Here is a 19,195-nt window from a genome sequence, read left to right on the forward strand (position 1 = left end):
GAAAATTGATTGATCATAGAATCACAGAAGATTAGGGTTGGAAGAGACCTCAGGAGGTCATCTAGTCCAATCCGCAGCTCAAAGCAGGACCAACCCCAACTAAATCATCCCAGCCAGGGCTTTGTCAAGCCGGGCCTTAAAAACCTCTAAGGATGGAAATTCCACCACCTCCCTGTGTAACCCATCCCAGGGCTTCACCACCCTCCTAGTAAAACAGTGTTTCCTAATATCCAACCTAGACCTCTCCCACTGCAACTTGAGACCATTGTCCCATGTTCTGTCATCTGCCACCACTGAGAACAGCCTAGCTCCATCCTCATTGGAACCCCCTTTCAGGTAGCTGATCACATATGAATGATGTCTTCATTACTTTTGCTAGGTGTATATTGTAATCCAGTGGTCCCCAACCTTTCTGGTCCGACACCCCGCCGCCAAAATGCAGCCACCAAGAAGCGGCAGAGGCAAGAAGCGCCACCGCCAAAATGCCACCGAGAAACAGCAATGCTTCTGGGTGGCAATTCCACGGCGGGGTATCCTGTGGGTGCACAAAAATGCCCTGGCGGGACCCCTGTTGTAAGCAATCAAATATAGAAAAAAATCCACAAATATTTGCTTGAGTTATTAAATATACATAGTCTAGACATTTTTGTACCCTGTGTTTGTAGTCAGTGAATGTTTGAGCGACTGACTTGTACTGGCATAAGTGTTTGCAGAAGACATTTCAAATGAATACTTGTCAAAACCAAATCTTAATTTTGCACATGCAATTGAGACGAGTAATGGCTGCATGCTCATCTACTCGAGGAACAGAAACAATTCTATAAGATTTACTGTCAGGGTCTGGATTCTAGGTAGTCAGGCATGGTGGGTGGAGCTGTGGTTGAAGCTGAACATAGGGTTGGGACCGAGCTGAGGGCAACACTGAAACCTTGGTCCAGGGACAAGCTGTGGATCAGAGTCTGTAGACAAGCCAAATCAGGATTGTAGTCAGAGTCAGGAAGCAGGCCAAAGGTCAAAGCCAGGTTGGGATCAATCCAAGGGTTTGGGGGTCAAGAGGTAGGGGCAGGGCTGGAGGTGAATCAGGAAACCATGCTGGAGGCACGGTCAGAACCGGACATGGACAAGGCTGAGCAGGCTGGGAAACAGGGGTTGGGCAAGGCTGGTCAGGACCACCCACGGGCTAGATATCGAAGAGCAGTCCTGGAAGCCTGGGAGTCCTTTTACACCATAAGGCAGCAAGAGGGTTCCTAGCCAAGTGGTGCTGTTGCATAAAGTAACTTGCAGCTGAGGGTAAAATACGTGGACTATGGGTCATCTGACCCAGGCCCTGCTCAGGGATAGACTGATGCAGCATGCCTGAGGGTTGAGTCACTGCAGACTCTGCTTGAGGGATGAGTCATTGTAGCTGAGTTAGCAGCCCTGGTCAACCTACCACTTACATGCCTGATAGTAATTAATTAACATAGTTCGAGTTTCACATATTTGTCATCAATCCAGAGTTTTAAAAAATGGAAAACATTCAAAATAAATTAGAATTATGGACAAATGCAGGAAAATTACAATCTGCATGGGGAGAAAATGAGTCTAAAGTAATCAAATAAGTTATTGCTTTCATAGATTCTAAGTCCAGAAGGGACCACTATGATCACCTAGTCTGGCCTCCTGTATAACACAGGCCACAGAACTTCCCCAAAATAATTCCTAGAGCAGAGCTTTTACAGAAACATCCAGTCTTGAGTTTTAAATTGTCAATGATAGAGAATTTGATCCTTGGTAAATTGTTCCAATGGTTAATTATGCTCACTGTTAAAAATTTAGACTTTATTTACAGTCTGAATTTGTCTAGGTTCAACTTCCTCCCTTGGATCATTTTATACCATTCTCTATCATTAAATATTTATTCCCCATGCAGGTACTTTATACTGTAATCAAGTCACTCTTTAATCTTCTCTTTGGTAAAGTAAATAGTATTCTAGCAGTGGTCTCACCTGTGCTAAATACAAAGGTAAATAACCTCTATTCCTACTTGAGATTCCCCTGTTTATGCATCCCAGGGTCTCATTAGTCCTTTTGGCCACAGCAAACTGGGAGCTCATGTTCACCTGACTGTCCTCCATCACATCCAAATCTTTTTCAGAGTCACTGGTTTGCAGGATAGAGCCCCCCCATCTTGTATGTACGTCCTACATTCTTTGTTCCCAGGTGTATACATGTAGCCATATTAAAACTAAACTTGTTTGCTTGTGCCCAGTTTACCAAGCAATCTACATCCCTCTCAGTGAGAGACCTGTCCTCGTCAGTATTTGCCACTACCCCAATTTTTGTGCCATCTGCAAATTTTATGATGATTTTATGTTTTCTTCCAGATCATTGATAAAGTTGTTAAATAGCATAAGACCAAAAACTGATCACTGTGAGATGCATTTAGAAAAAGTCATAGATGATGAATCCACATTTAAAGTTACATTTTGAGACCTATCAGTTAGACAGTTTTTAATCCATTAATATGTGCCCTGTTAATTTTAAATCATTCTAATTCTTTTAATCAAAATGTCGTGTGGTACCACATCAAACGCTTTGCAGAAGTCCAAGTATACATCAACAATACTACCTTTATCAACCAAACTTGTAACCTCGTTAAAAAAAAGATCAAGTTAGCTTGACAGAATCTATTTTCCATAAGTCCACATTAATTACATTACCCTTATTATTATCCTTCTTTAGTTCTTTATTAATTAAAATGCATATCAGTCACTCCATCGTCTTTCCTGAGATTGATGTCAGGCTGATAGGCCTACAATTACCCATGTCATCCTGTTTACCCTTTTTAAAAATTGGCACAGCATTAGATTTCTTTCAGTCTTCTGGAACTTCTCCAGTGCTCCAAGACTTATTGAAAAATCAACACTAGAGGTCCAGAGAGCTCCTCATCCAGCTCTTTTAGCACTCTTGGATACAAGTTATCTAGACTTGCTCATTTAAAAATGCCTAACTTTAGTAGCTTCTGTTTTTCATACTCCAGAGATACTTGTGGAATAGAAAGAGTGTTTTCATTACCCATTGATGAGACTGCATCATCTGTTTTTTCCCCCAAATATTTATTTAACACTTCTGCATTTTCTGCATTGTTATTGGTATTAGTACCATTTCCATCTAAAAATGGACAAATACCATTGCCAGGATTATTTTTGTCCCTAATATACTTAAAATATTCCTTCTTATTGCCCTTAACTCTGCTGGCCATAGATTGCTCCTTGTATCCCTTGATTTTCCTTATCAATTTTCTACAATTTCAACTTCCAATTTATATTCATTATTATCAGCTTTCCCTTTTGTCCATTTGTTTTATGTATTTATTGATTTTTTGCAGTTGCCTTCACTTCCCCTCTGAACCAACTTCGATTTTTAACCAGCACAGCTTTCTTCCTCAATTTTGGCATTGTGGCTTTTTGGGCATCTATTGAGTTGGTCTTAAATAATTCCCAATTATCATTCACATGTTTCTGATTAAATTCTTCCTCCCAGCTCATTTGGCTCATAATTGTTTTTAGTTTTGTGAAACTGGCCATATTAAAGCACCAAGTATTTATGTTACTGGTCTAGATTTTATTCTGCTTGCACATTATAAATGTGATCAGATCATCATCACGTGAACCTAAGCTAATTCTACATGTAGCTCTCTGAAGAGACTATTAACAATTATAAAGTAAAGATTCGAAGACAGGTTAGAGGGGTCCAGATGGCTCAGGGAATTGGTAACGTGGGATAGCACCTTTTCAGTTTCACTTTCCACTTTGCCATTACTAGTAAACACTCTCATGCTTTGAAAGTAGCTTTTTATGTTTTAAATCTAAGTTCTTTTGCCACCTGGCAGTTTTCCTGAAAAGACAATAAAAGTAGGATCCTGGTTCACTACTGCATTGGTCTAATATTGTACTAATGTAACTCAGTGGATTTCACCTGATGTATAGGAGATTAGTCACCAGGGCCCAGGAATAGGGGCTAGGAATATGGTTTCTCTTAATAGTACACAGTGTTGCCAGCTCCTGTCATTTTATAACAACATTTAAAGATTTTCTTAAAGCTCCATCTCCTGGAGTCCTGTGACTACAAGAGATTCTCAGCTTTCATTAAAAAACACCTACTAAGTTTATAGCCCTTGTGACTGTGGTGAAAAGCTATAAAATGTGACCTGAGTGCACCCTAAAGGCTTAAAATGCAGAAGGCAGATAAAAAGAACCCAACACTCATTAATTTTAATACTTTCCTGATTTTTAAGTCAATCTCATGATTTGTGGGGGCCTGACTCATGGTTTTTGAATGCTTGGGGTTGGCAATTCTCAGAACATTGCAAATGTGTTGGCTTATTAGTCAGTCTAATACACTTCTTTGTTGACCAATAATTATTTCATATGTCACAAATAATTATATTAAATTTCTAGTGTACAAATGGCAGAGGTCTAAAGCCCTGATTCAAGCAGGAGGCCCTACAGGGATTTCTTGATCTATCTTGCCAGGCAAACATGAAAGGGTTTACATTTTCCATGTAATTCAGGCATATTTCCCATTAGAGTTAATGGGTATTTATGTGCATGCACAGAATGAAGAGTAGACCTCACAGTATTCATCCGTAACATTTAAAAAGCAAAATAAAAATTGAGCTAAGCATTGTGCATCATGTAGCATTGTTACAAGCCACAGTGCTTTATGATACTTCTGTTTCTTGCCAATTATCAGAGAGTCATAGAAATGTAGGGCTGGAAGGGACCTCAAGTGGTCATAAAATCCAGCCCCCTGCACTGAAGCAGAAACAAGTAATCCTAGACCAGTGATTTTCAACCTTTTTGCATTTGCGGACCCCTAAAAATTTCGAATGGAGGTCCAGGCCCCTTTGGAAATCTTAGGGGGGGCGGGTCTGCAGACCGCAGGTTAAAAACCACTGTTCTATGATAATGACAACCTTTCATGGACCCCTTAGACATAGTCTGCAGATCCCCAAGGGTCCACAGACCGCACATTTAAAACTACTGACCTAGACCATCCCTGGCAGGTATTATGCTTTTCTCAAGATTTGTATAATATTCCCTGGCCAAGTACCACCTTTGCTTTAATTGAAGAAGACATCTGAAAAACTGATATGGAAAAACTGCATTTGACCTTGTTCCCTTGCTTCATGTCAACAATTTCAACCACATCTGCTCTTGCACTGGAAAAATATTGGCATATTCCACTGAGCTCTGCACTGACAGCTGCAGGCACTCTCTCTCTCTGTACAGAATAACTCCACTCCTAAACACTCAGGAAGCAGTGAGTACGAACCTTTCCTTGCAAGCTCATTTAACATTAAAGAACTGTAAAGAGAATTCAGAATAATTTCCACTGAAGTTCACTTTAGTGCTAGATCCTAAAAGGGAAGAACTTAATATCTCTGCTGTCAGACATTCTACTGACACAGGGAGAGTACAATGACTGTCAGCGGATCAGGAAAAGATGAGGGGAAAATCCAGGCAACCGTGAATCGCAACAAAAATCCACTGAGTTCTTTATAAATGAAGGAGGCTGTAAATGCTATGAGTATATGCTATGAGTATAGTACAACAAAGATATATATTGCCTTGAAATACCATGAAGGACCTACTTAGCTGGGCTGGGCATCTGCTTTTCATTCCCTCTCTCAGGGGAATCTCCACCAATCCCTTTTTGTATTTAGAACAGGTTTGCTCTCTCGCTCGCTCTCTCTCTGACTGTCTTTGTTCCAAAAAGCTTGCATTTTATTGTTTGGATAATAGGTAGGTTAATGTATCTGGACATCAAAAAGCAGAAACTCTAACATCTGCAAAACTCAGAGCTTCGTATGTGAGCATGTCAGTGGAGCTGCTAATATACTTGGATGTGCCACTGGTCCTAAGAAGCATTAACGTACTGCAAAGCATAAGGGTGACTAAGTCAAGGGTTTGAATATCCACCTTGTTTAATTTTGAATACTTCTCCATGGCAGTAAGAATATATTAAGAATTATCATATATTAAAGTTATTAACCAAGTTTAGCCATGAAGTCTTGAAACATAAATATAAGCTATTATAATATTTTGGTTTAATAAAAGAGAATTACAGCAGCTTGTCTGTTCTGTGCCATAGTGATAAACACCACTGTTTTACTTCATTGTAAAAAGAAATTTTATGAGGGCAACAAGAATATGGTGAATAAAAAAATTAGGTTTTGAGTTAAGTACTTTAGTTGTAAATCGATATCAGAGCTGAACAAATCATTCATCATAATTAATTTTAAAAAATTAATACATCTTTTTCTGTTAACTTTTCCATAAACAGACAATGGATTTTGTAATATATTTGTTATCTGAAAATGCTTTCTAAACCTAATTCTTCACTTCATCGCTAGCTTGTTCACAAGCAGCTAATTGTGAGCATTAATAGCTGAATTTTAAGGTTTTTAGGTCACATGATATCTTTCTGTGCCTCCATTGGATGCACAGGCATCTTGCAAATCAGGTTTTCAGTATGTGAACTACAAATACATTATTCCCTTTCCATGAATGTGGAATATTTGTTTAAAGTGAGTTGTTTGGTGAACATTCCTACCAGTGTACTTGCTCACTATAATATTAATGGAATGTGAACTCATTCACAGTGAATCCATCTAAAAGATTCAAGTGAATATTTTCAGGGTTTTTGGCAGTATTCACATAATAATAATCTTCTCTTTTGAGGCTGTCATAAACATACAGCTAAGGGTAGCATAAAATCCCTCTTTTACCTGTAAAGGGTTTATCAGTTTCATTAACCTCTTTGGCACCTGACCAGAAGGACAATGGGGAAAGAAGATACTTTCAAATCTGGGGCGGGGCGGGGCTTGTTTGTGCTCTTTGTTGTTCTCTCCAACACAAAGAGAGAGATCAAGCAAGTAATCCAGCTCCTACTGAATGATACATCTAAAATTACAGAAATAGCAGTAATAGCAAGGAAATGTGTTAGAGTATCTTTTGTTTTAGCTTGTGAGTTTTCCCTATGCTAAGAGGAACGTTTATTCCTGTTTTTTTGTAACTTTAAAGTTTTGCCTGGAGGGGAATCCTCTGTGTTTTAAATCTTATTACCCTGTAAAATTACCTTCCAGCCTGATATTACAGAGGTGCTTCTTTTACTTTTTTTCTTTATACTAAAGTTCTGTTTTTAAGAATCTGATTAGGGTTTTTAGGACACTAAAAGCCCAAAGGTCTGGTCTGTGCTCACCTTGTTTACTCTCATGCCTCCCCAGGAAAGGGGGTGAAGGAGCTTGGGGGGATATTTTAGGGAAACAGGAACTCCAAGTGGTCCTTTTCCTAAATCTTTGTCTAACTCACTTGGTAGTGGCAGCGATACCGTCCAAGGACAAGGAATACTGTGTGTCTTGGTTGGTAGAAATAAGCTTAGGGGGTTTTTCATGTGAGTCCCCACATCTGTACCCTAGAGTTCAGAGTGGGGAGGGAACCCTGACAGAGGCTTTCACACATATATGTCAATATACTCTATATACGTTCATTAACTTAGCCTCACAATTCCCCTATTAAGTAGGCAATTATTTGTATACCTCTTTTACAAAAGAAGACTCTGAGGCAAAGAGATGAAGTAGTTTACCTTAGGTCCACAGGAAATCTGTGAGAAAGCCCAGAACAGAACCCATGTCTCTTGACTCCTGGCCAGATTACCCCCTACTGCTACTCATGGGACTTCTCCCATGTACTGGGACCAATGCCAGCAGCTTCTGCATGCAACAGGAAGCAGAGACAGGGGCTGCACAGTTAGAAATACAATCTTAAATTATACAATTTAAAAAGAATAGATGTAATAATAAGTAGGGGGGGTAGTAGACCTTAAGTTTAAATATGATAAAATATACATTGGGTGTGAAAGCCACATTTTTAACTTGGCCACCTGTAGCCTGAGTCATTGCAAGCAAATCCTGAAATCCTGCTACACTTGTGCCTTGCTGTTTGAAATATAACTTAGAATAGTCCTGCAGCAGCTGCTCCTGAGGAGCTCTTGTTTACAACCCTGCTTTCTCTTTGACCACCCAGATATCCTATCCATATGTGATCAGCCTTTTTTTTCCCATCTCATTTAGCCATGTCCCATAATAAATATAAGCAAAATCCTACTTCACACTCCACATTTTGGCAGCTCTTTCCAGAATCATGCACAGAGAATAAGAGGCTATTATAGTGACGGTAAGAAGCACTACCATTTGTACTAAAATTCTGCCTGTATTTTACCTTCTGTGGTCTACCTGTTGGTGACTTTGCATTTTATGAAGCAAAACCAACTCAGAAGAAATGTCTGCACCATTAAACATATCACACAGGCTTGTACAAGATCAAGTCTATGGTTAGACTGTATCCCTTTCCAACTTGTCTGCACAGGGGAGGAAGGACCCTTCCCCTCCACCCTGCGTGTGATAACGTAGGACCTACCAGAATCTTGGGCCCATGTGCAGAAGGGAGACCTGAAATTCCCCTACTGCAAGCAAGTGGACCTGGAGTAGGCAGGAAGGTACAGGAAGTAGATGGAGCCATGATTGCTGACATTCCACACGCTGGTCAGTGGAGCTGGTTGAGGAGAACGGCAGATAATCATACACAACAAAAAGGAGTGAAATAGCTTACTTCTTCCTCCTCCCCAGCATTGGAGGCGAATGCGAGGAGGAATTGTGCCTCTTTGAGTCACAATTCCTTCCTGGGGCTGCTCCTCAGGTGAGGTGTTTATAAACTAGGCCATCTTCAGGGCTGAGTTGAAAAGCTTAATCTAGCCCAAATTTGGGGTCAAAGAACAGAAATTCAAGTGAATGGGAGCAGAAGGTCAGCGGCCATGCCATGATCCTTCAGAAAATGTGTGATTTTTTTAAAAATGAAAATTGATGGAGTGGCTGATCTTTGGTATTGACATCATAACCTCATCCTCTCAGTGCTCCCTTTGTCTCCTCCCACTTCTAATGCCAGGCCTTTTTAAATGGTGTACTCTATGCACAAACCATCTCCCTGGTCCTCCATTTCTTCATCCTTCTAATCTCTCCTGGACACTCTCTGCTTTTCATTAACCTTCCAGTCCTGATCTTCCCTCCAGTGCTGGCTACTCCTACTTTGGCATTTGAACCATATTGATTTCTGTTATAAGTGACTCCATGAATAGTACAATCCCTCTGTTGCATTTTTTCCTTGTTTTGCTGTTCATCACTCTCCTTGACCTTGGTAGCTGCTGTCTTATTTGTTTCGTCCTTGAGTAAACATTCAAGAACATGCAGCAGCTTTAATCATTTTCACTGGACCAATACTAATGACATCATTACAGTATCATGTTTTGCTGTCTAGTCTACTCCTTAAGATGTATAACTGTGGGGGGGATATTGGATACCACAGCAGCAGATATGACTGGAAACAAAAGGGTATTTAGACTCAGGGACTGAAGATACAAATTATTGCCAGTTGGCCACATGGAACTATCTACATTTATACATGGTATTCAACATCTATCTAAAGTGGCTGTTAACAATGCAAAATACTAAACAATTGTCTAACATTTATTTTTAATAACAAATAGAATTGGTTAGTAACGGGAAAAGGGAAAAAAACAGTGGCTTACTTGGGTAAATAGATGTTTGTATCCAAAATCTGGACCACTCCAAAAAAAATAGTCTCTGTGCATAGCTCAGTTGGTTAATGCAGGAAAATAGCAAGTAAAGTATCACTGATAATGTTGAAATAAAGCCTCTCTGTTCCTGTTCTCTCAGTATAAACAGAGGAAAGATGTTCTTGTGTGTAAGGTACTGACCTAAGACTTGGAAACTTAGGTTCAGTTTCTTTCACAGACTTGGGCAAGTCACTGTCTCTGTGCCTCAGTTTCCATGTGTAGAGTGGGGACAATAACTTTTTCACCTGTCGATGCATTTGTGGGCAAACTGGCACAGGGGCATTGTGACCTTATGCTTCTGTACTTGCTACCTGCCTCAGAGATAAGCAGTAATGAAGAGGAAGCAGGCTCCACAAAGCCACTATATGCTTCTCTCGAGCAGGTGGGGATAGAGGACAGGGAATGAGAGGAGTCTTGACTGTGCGTCCCCTATCATAAATGCATCAGCCTGAAAAGCTGCACTGGGAAAAGTAGTGCTGCCAACTCTTGTGATTGTATTGTGAGTCATGTACTTTTCTTCGTGTTTTTAAAAGCCCCAGATCCTGGAAACATGATTAAGTGAGAATCTCAGCTTTTTTTGTGGATGAAAACTTGAAAACATGAATCAAGTGCACCATTGGTTTATTTTAAGCCAGTCGCACTTGGGCCTTACTTGTGATTTTAGAGCATTTGGGTCTTGCAATACTGAGAATGTAAACTGTACTGGGTATACATTTGTCATGGCTTACTCCCTTCCTGGAGCAGTGCAGGAACCAGGAAGAAAAAAGTGACTCTCTAAGTTCAAGTCTTCCTCCCAGGCTGTGGCTTGGGCAGCACCACAGGGAATTGCCACTAACTCTGGGATCTTGGCAAAGCCACAGTTGAGCCCTTACTTTGTAAGCCATTTGGAGCAGGGACTGTTTCTTATTATGAGCATGAATTGCACTGAGACCTCAGTTCTGGCCTCCAGATACAACCATGGTACAAATAATAATTCTCTGTGGCTCTTCGTTGTAGCTGACTGCTTCTCAGAGCTAGCTCAGTAGCAGCAGCAGCAGTCTCTGCTAGAGGGCAATAAGATGAGGCTGGCACTCTCTTGGAGGGGGATGTTTCTGTTCAGGGCAACAGCACCTGTATTTCCCCTCAGTCATCCGGCAGAGATAACCTGTACCTGCAAATATCAGGGAGGGAGGCAGGCAGAGTGAGGGCAGCACACAGAGATTACCTTATGATACCTGCTTGCTTTCTGTAACAGCTACGGATATTAGTTACCACACAGCTCTTTCTGTGCTAGCCTACTTTACTGTTAAGGTAAAAACAGTACAGAAAAAAACATATTAAAAACCAAAAAACCTACATGCATGCTAATAAGCTTACCAGAGTTCATCCCAATGCTCACATGGGTTCTGAAAAGTGCAGTCTTTTAATCAATACACCTCCTAAGGGACATCAGAGTTTCAGCTCACTCATAACATGTTCATTTCCCTTTTATAAGGTTCAAGGGGTCTTTGAACTGGAGTTTCCAAAAGCAGATAGTATAAAAGGGGACTCTCTCCCCAGGGCATATCTTCAAAAGGCTGGCTTCAGAGGAGGAGAATTTGCATTCCCCTCACCTTAAGGTGTTTCCTAAGGAAGTCCACTTCACACCTATTATTCTAAAAAGACCTTTGAACTTCCTCATACCTTCCAGAGATTGTATTAAACTTGTCTTTCTGCTAAATAACTTCCATGCAATCTCACAATAAACATTTGCATTTGTAATACAATGAACTCCAAAGAACTTAATCCTATTTCAATAAGGTTTAATTTAATTCAATAAAGTTTATCTTAATTCCATAAGATTTGTTCAGGATATTGTCAGCCCATCACAGGAGCTTCTTCCCAGATGGGGCCGCTGATGAACAGCTTGCTGCAGGTCTTTTAACTACAACTGTTTAACATTAGTTAGTGGCTTTTAAATTTTGTTCATGCCCATGCTGAACAAGTGCACAGAACATCTGCACAATGTCTGTTAACAGTGTTCCAATACCACATCTAACAATCTTATATTGTTCTCAGTGAATATATATCAGTCCAGATTTTTTCCATGGTTCATCAATCCTCTTCAAGTAGTGAGGAAATTGTGACCTTTCATTGATTCAGGCTGGAAAATATAGTCAGAGTATTAAATAGTTATATTTGCTTTGGAAAAGTAATCCTACTGTTCATTTATTTTACATCTTAAACTAATAGTCAATGTGGATGTCATCTAGATAAAATTAAAGGGAAGCTACAATGTCTGTTGTAAATAAATGCCTCTGTGCTCAGTGTCTGAACTGGGTTGGGGTTGGAAAGATGGAATATGGCCCTTGTGAAAGGGGTTAGGGTATTCTTCCTGTGATTGCAACAATCACACTTACATTTTCTAAAAATACAATCAGGTGCATCCCAAAGGCAAATAATTTGTTCTTCAAAAGGACCTTTATGCACAGAGATAAAATGTATTTCTGGCAGCAGAGGTTATCTGTATCCAAAAAGGGGATAGACCTGCACAAGTGATTGAAAAATCTTTGCCACAGTCACCATCAGCAGCTTCACTTTGACCACTGCTCTGAATTTAATGGATTTAGCCAACAGTGAAAATATCATCAGAAAAGCTGTTCTGACCGGAGCAAAATGCTGGGACGTGCTAACCTCATTGAAACCTCTGAGCCCGATCCTACGAAGTGCTCAGCGCCTCATATCATATTGAATTGATTAGGAATCTATCCAAAACCTGCAGTTCTAGGAATGGGAATGCCCATTTTTATAGGTTAGAGGAGTCCAAGAAATGGTCTGCTTAACTTAGAATTATCTACAGAAGTGGGTTGAATCATGCAATAGAATTACCTTGAAAATCCATCCCATTTGTGGTCTTAATGAAATTTCAGGACCTACTCAGTGTCATAATGAGGGACAATTGAAAAATCAACAGAGGTTAATGTAAAGGACTGGGCCTTGTGCAAACTAGATTCAGTTCCTGGTTCTTCCATAGACTTCCTGTGTGGCCTTGGGCAAGCCATTTAATCTTTCTGAGCCTCCATTCCCTCTCTGCAAAATGGGGATAATACTACTTCCTTTCTCTTTTTAGATGGTAAGTTCCTTAGAGCAGAGGCATAACTGGACTGTGTGTTTGTACTGCACAATGGAGCCTTGATTTCAGCTGGGGGCCTATGAACATTAAGATAATCAAAATTCTAAATATTAATAAGTGGTGTACAAATGGTTACCAGTCTACATAGATATGCAGTTACCAATGGCTGTGCATCTTGCCCTCACATGATTTTCCAAAAATGGCCTCAGGGGAGGGAACAATTTTGGCTGAAATTCAGTAAAAACAGGTGGTGCTGTCAGCTGCAAGGTCAGTATTAGCTGCTGGGTTTTCTGCAGCTCTTGGTCTTTTCATGGTACTTTCAATAAGAGGAGGAGGGCTTTGGATAGCGTTCAACACAATCACCTTGAAGCTGGTCTTCTCAGGTCAGCCGCACTGCCCTTCAACACTGTGTGTTTCTAAATGGGTGGACCAAGATGGACCTAGTCTTAATAATATCTATCACTGCAAAAAATAGCCCAATAGTATAGGCCAAATATTCAAAGTGGCCTCAATCCAGCCTTCACTGTGCACATGCAAATCACTCACATAGCTAATTTCCATGTACTCTTTTGTGTACACAAATGATTGCATTTACACATCCAAAACTCACATGCACGCTGTTTACACATACAAATGGGATCTTTTAAATTTACTCTTTCATGGGAGCTCAAGTGATAGTGCAGAATAAAAAGTGCATGTGCACAAATGGAGGCCAGAAGTTTGGCTCTGGATTTATTTTGGGAGTTACTCTTAGAGGTCCAGGAATAACTGTGCCTGGAGTAAGTCTATGATAGTGTGGATCCATTGGAGCTGCGCTGCCAAGGAGCCATGGGGATTCTAGCCAGGGTCCAGAGCAGAGGCACAGGACAAGGTGCAGAAGTCCCTGAACTCCCACAGCTTGTAGTGGATCTGCCAGATTTGGGGCAAGCCACGAGGCCCGTATAGCAGTGCAAGCCCAGGACCGCACAGAGTCTATGTCAGGGGGATCTTCATGGGTATTTCCTTCCCTCATATGGATTTCCATGGGAGCAAACGGTCTAGCACAGTGCAGTGAGTGCTGCTGTCTCAATTGTATAGATGGGGCAATGATAGCGAGGTTAAACAACTTGTCCAAATCTACGCAGAGACAGAGCACTCAGGAATCTGACTCCCAGGTCCATGCTCCAGCTACTCTACTGATTTGATCCGCTCTCTTTTTAATTCCAAGGTCCAGTCACAGTTATATTTTTCATGTTAGTCTGGAGTAGTTTCTAATACTAAGATTGGGTTGCTTTCTAGCTAGCAGAATGGATGACAAGCATGAAAGGATCCTATTGTAGCAAGGCTTTGGCATTGAACTAACTGGAAATGAAATTGTGATCCACACTATCCAAACATAGTTCATTTGCCAGCAATGGATGTGCCAACTCCTTAACTGGGAAATAAATGATTAGTGGAAATCACTAGTGAGCATACACTACTCATCATAATAAATTAGTACTATGGGCCAGGCCTCAGTTAAACCAGTGGGATAATTCCAGGATAATTCCACTGAAGCGATCTTGGATTTAATCCTCAAATTAATTTAACTCAAGATTGGCACAGGGGAGACACAAAGGTATCTCTCAGCCTTGTAACTCCTACCCCAATCCTGGGCTCTGTCCCTGGCATAGGTTATAGCAGCTTCGTGGCTTCTCTAACTTTCATGGTGGCAGAAGTGGTATGGACTGTTCCATTGGCTCAGGGTCTCTGGAATGTAGCACACTTCATCAAGGGGTCTCATTCCCTCCACAGCTGATCTATCCCAGATCCCACCCTGTGTGGAGGAGTGGGGAGCAGGTAGCATAAAACCGGCTATGCCGATTTTACGTCATTCATGGATTCCCTTTTAGAGCAGCTTTAAATTGCCTTTGTGTTGTTGAAGTGTTATACCCTGGGATGAGGATCTGGCCCCTGGATTATTCTGGTGTAACTGAGGCCAGAATCTGCCCTCTATTAAAGGTTTAGATGTCCTGAGGATCTTGAAAAGCAGACACATGATCATATACAAACACATGCATGAACACACTCACACACCCATCTATACACGGTGTCTTGTAAACAGACCATTATGGACAGATTCAATATAAGCCTGACGTTTACTATTTACTATTTAACGTTACAAAATATCATTCAGATAGCCCCTGCTCCTGCAAAGTGCTGCATGCCCTCAGCTCTCCTCAAAGCCATCGGGAATGGAGGGCACAAGACCTTGCTGGATTAGGCCCCAGTTAGAAAAAACAATTTATACATCTTCTCATGCATTTTAAAACCTTGCTTGTTTCACAAAATTTTATGAATTTAGCAATTTGTCTCATCCCTGCTATCATAAGCCATGTCGTTCCCTTGCCATCGGTATTGAGACTGAATTCATTGCTTTCTGTGGGTACAGAGTAAACAAGAACGCCAAGATCAAAAGAATCAGATACACAGGTGGTGGCTTTGTCCTTGCAATAGAAAGGGCATAATGAGTCATGCTGCTTTATTAAGGAGCTCTGATATATGAAAGGAGTTTCACTATTATACACAGTAATATGCAGAAACCATTTAGCTCTGTAAGAGCTCCTTAACAGGGAAGCATGGCTCACTGCACAGAACTTTTTAAATAGTGCAAAGCAACAATACACAGCATCTTAGGGAGGAAAGTGAAGAATGTATGTTTGTAAGAGCATGGATAAATGACAGAAGTGACTTGAGAAATGTATACAGGCACAATATGGAGGTACATTGATTTTCACTTCTGAGCCTCCTGAATCTGGAGGCTGTGTGTGTAAGGAGGAATCATAGTTATTCTGATGTTATTTTATTTTTCTTTACCATTGGAGGTAACCAATAGTACACCTATGACCCCTGATTTGTGGTAGAGCTGCCATTCTAGTATTGCTTGATGTATCTTCTGATATTCGTTACTCTTTCCTTTGGGACTGGATTCCTAAGATAACATTTGAAAGGACTAGTGTTTAAGTACATTTCATACAAGATTTCCATATTTGACCAACACTAGGCATGGTTAAAAATTATCATATCCTCTAGCTTCAGATGCAAAAACAGCAAACAAAGCCAAGAAAGAGCAGAAGTTTGTCTCATGAGACTAAGAGGTCATGCGTTGAAGTTGTCCCAATGTTAGCATATAAATGAAGGCAGCAGATCTTAATATCTCACCCATCTACGCTTGATTGCAATAATACAAGCGTCACCCAGTCTTTCATTGCAGAGTGCTTGAGAATTCATTACCCATCTACTCTGCTCTGCTGTTTGTAAAATGCTAGGGCAAGCCAACACCAACACTACTTCTCATTCTCATGAATTAGTTAATCAACTTACATCTTAATAGACATTAGCCAACACACTAGATGATTGTTTTCCATTTTAAATAAAGATTTGCTGACTGCAAAAGACATGAGTCACCAAGGCAAACCCAGGCATATAACTGGAGTTATACAGTGGGAAGCGGTGCCCACTAGGCAAGCTTGTTTCCCAGAAAATCACCTCTCAAAAGAACTGTATTATGCCACATTCCTTTCTATTTTAGAGGCACTTTCTTTGCTGATCTGTTAATGACAAAGTCCTTGATAAAGAGAAGGGAATCATTAAGATGTTTTAACGAAGACACCTGACTGCACAAAGCGATAACAGTAACACAGACCCCTTTCTTTCTATCATGATTAAGCTCTCTGGGAGATGGATGCAGACTGCCAAACAGGGGACCCAGTTTGGGAGTGATCTCAAGCATCAGAGGACAGAGGCAGTAGAAAGAGGAGAGGCAGAGCAATTTCAGAAGTTCCCACTTGCCCGTATTAACTTGTGGGCATGCAGTGAGAGAGAGTGCAGCTGTTGAATGGGAGGCAGATAACACAAAAAGAGGCAGATCAGAACAAAGTAGTTGGTAAAAGCTTTTCTCCCAAAATGAGTAGCCAATACCAGTAGGCCCCCTATTAAGTGGGATGGTAATGTATATTAGCTGTTCGGCTAGGGAAAAGGAATTTTTTGGTGCAAACACCTCTGAAGCTTTATATATCTGTTTGTCTAAGATGTTTTACAGTATCATCTTATTTCCTCTGTCATAGGCACTACAAAGAAGACAAACTGACAGGAAAAAATGGTAAATTATTCCTAACACAATATAGGGTTTTGGGGTGTGTTTGCTTTTGGAGGGCTGGTTTTGGAAAGGGTAATATTTATTTTACATTTTTCCAGATGAATACACCACAGCGAGAGCATGGTGACTTTTTTGGTGGAACAAATGAGAATCACAGATATTTAAGAGGACACAGGTAATAGGCTCTAAATCTGCTAACCGCAGTGACTGCTTAGACACAGCAGAGCAGAAATTCTGATTTGTGGGGTTTGTAGCAGGAAAGTTAGTGAACAGCTGGTCTAGTGGTCAGCTCATGGCTTTTCAGGTTCTGCCTGTCTAGCCATCGCTGACGGAGTCCAAGCTGTGGACTAATCACTCAATCACTAATTGCTCCCCCCGAGCTCATCACTACAAAAGGAGCCGGGGAGGGGGTGAGGGAGCAAGGTTGGGGGCAGGCCCATCCATTCCTCCAGGTCCCAACCCAGGGCCCTAGAGGGTCTTTCAAAGTGCCCAGTCCAGTTACTGAACAACATTAAATTATGTTACCCCCTAGATCACTTCCTACCAAACTGGAGTTCCTCAATTTGGGGCATGATCACAGTCTTAGCAGACTCTCTTCAGCCTTTCAGTCTCCAGTTCTGTTAATCAAGCTCTCAGGGTTTTCAACTGTTAAAGAGAGGGGGAACCCGAATTCCTGCTGCTAGAGCAGCCTTCACAAAGCTGTTGCCCGCTCTCCATATCAACCTTCCTTCCTAGCACCACATGCAGCTCATTCCCCGTTCTCCTGGGCTACCTACCAGTGTCTTCTTAAACTGTTCCTCCATGGGGGACATGCCTTGTTCTGGTTTAGGGGTGGGGCCTCCCTAACCCAGTACTGCTCTACTCCCTCCCCTGGTTCAGTAGATCCCATCGCAGGGTGTAAGACTAATAAAATGGTTTAATCTAATTCAACAAGGTATATCAAATATATGTTTTCAGTAAAAGGATTATGGAACCATGTCCTGGAGAAAATACCCAGCTGTTTCAAGAACATGTATGATGAGAGCATGACTAATTATTATGGCAGGGCCCCTTAAAAACTTGCCAATTGCTGTTGATAACTAAGTACATATTTACTACTCGGCAACCTCACACTGTTTATTATTCATCGTGCAGTAGTCCCTGTAGTCAGTACTAGGCAATACTGCAATAATCACAGCGATTGAGCTTAGGCGAAATTGGCCATGTTTTTAAAAGTCACCCCTATTCAATTTTTTTAATGTATTGGAGAGCATGAATTTAAATACCTTTTTTTGTTTGAAGTGTCTTTGTTAAGGCAGTGTGCTTTGGAGGTCTGAGTGCTCCACAAGGCAGCAGTTCTAATCCAGATTCCTCCGTTGACTCACTGTGTGGGGGTGATTATTGTTTCCATTTCCCCCTCTGCAAAATCGGAAAAACAATATGGGGTGTTGCAAAGAAGAATTAATTAATCCCTGATTCAGCAAGGTACTTCAGCTTGTAGCTTACTTGAACTTCTGATGTCAGGAGGGCTATTCCCAGGTGTGGGTATCTTGCTGATTCGGGGCCTTAACATCTGACCAGTGCTTTGAACGTACCAAGCACTAAAAAAATGCTAGGTAGTGTTACTGCAACCTACAGCACTGCCAGCTATAACTGACAATAGCAAGCAGGAGCAGCAGGCCACCGTTGGGAACCAGCTCTATTTGACTCACACACACACACACCCTATTAAGCAAAGCTGCCATCCTGAGTCCACCTCAGCATTCTTGCACTGTTATTTATGAGTTTGTTGTAGTTTTTTGATCATATAAAAAGGAAATTTAAAAAACTAGAAAAATTTAAAACATCTTAATTAAACTTGAGATGTGTGGTTCAGATAAGCCTGACATGTAGCCATTACATGTCAAGGTTCTCAAATGGCATAATCTAATTAATTTTTTTTAAGGAACACAGAGGTCATAAACATACAGTAATTTGAAACACTTAGTACTCTGCCAGCTGGCACGATCGCCTTTCCACTTCTCTGCACTGTAATTTCACTTCCATTTGTGCAGCGCCTGAAATCTCCCCACTCTACCACTACGCTGTATTATGTTACACTGTATTCAGCTGAGGTATTTTTTAATGAACTAATTACATGTTAGTTAATAATAGAACATTGCTTTAAGTAGTCAGCTGCTGAATATAATTTTGTAGGATCTACTGTAGTCTGGGATCTTACAGGAATGGTTGGGAACAGGTTTCAACTGAAAAAGCATTATGATTAGCCTTTAATATGCTATAAATAAATACAAAAGGACTCAGTGAAACAGCCTGATATTTTATCTTTT

The sequence above is a fragment of the Dermochelys coriacea genome, chromosome 3, assembly GCF_009764565.3.
Source record: "Dermochelys coriacea isolate rDerCor1 chromosome 3, rDerCor1.pri.v4, whole genome shotgun sequence".
NCBI lineage: Eukaryota > Metazoa > Chordata > Testudines > Dermochelyidae > Dermochelys > Dermochelys coriacea.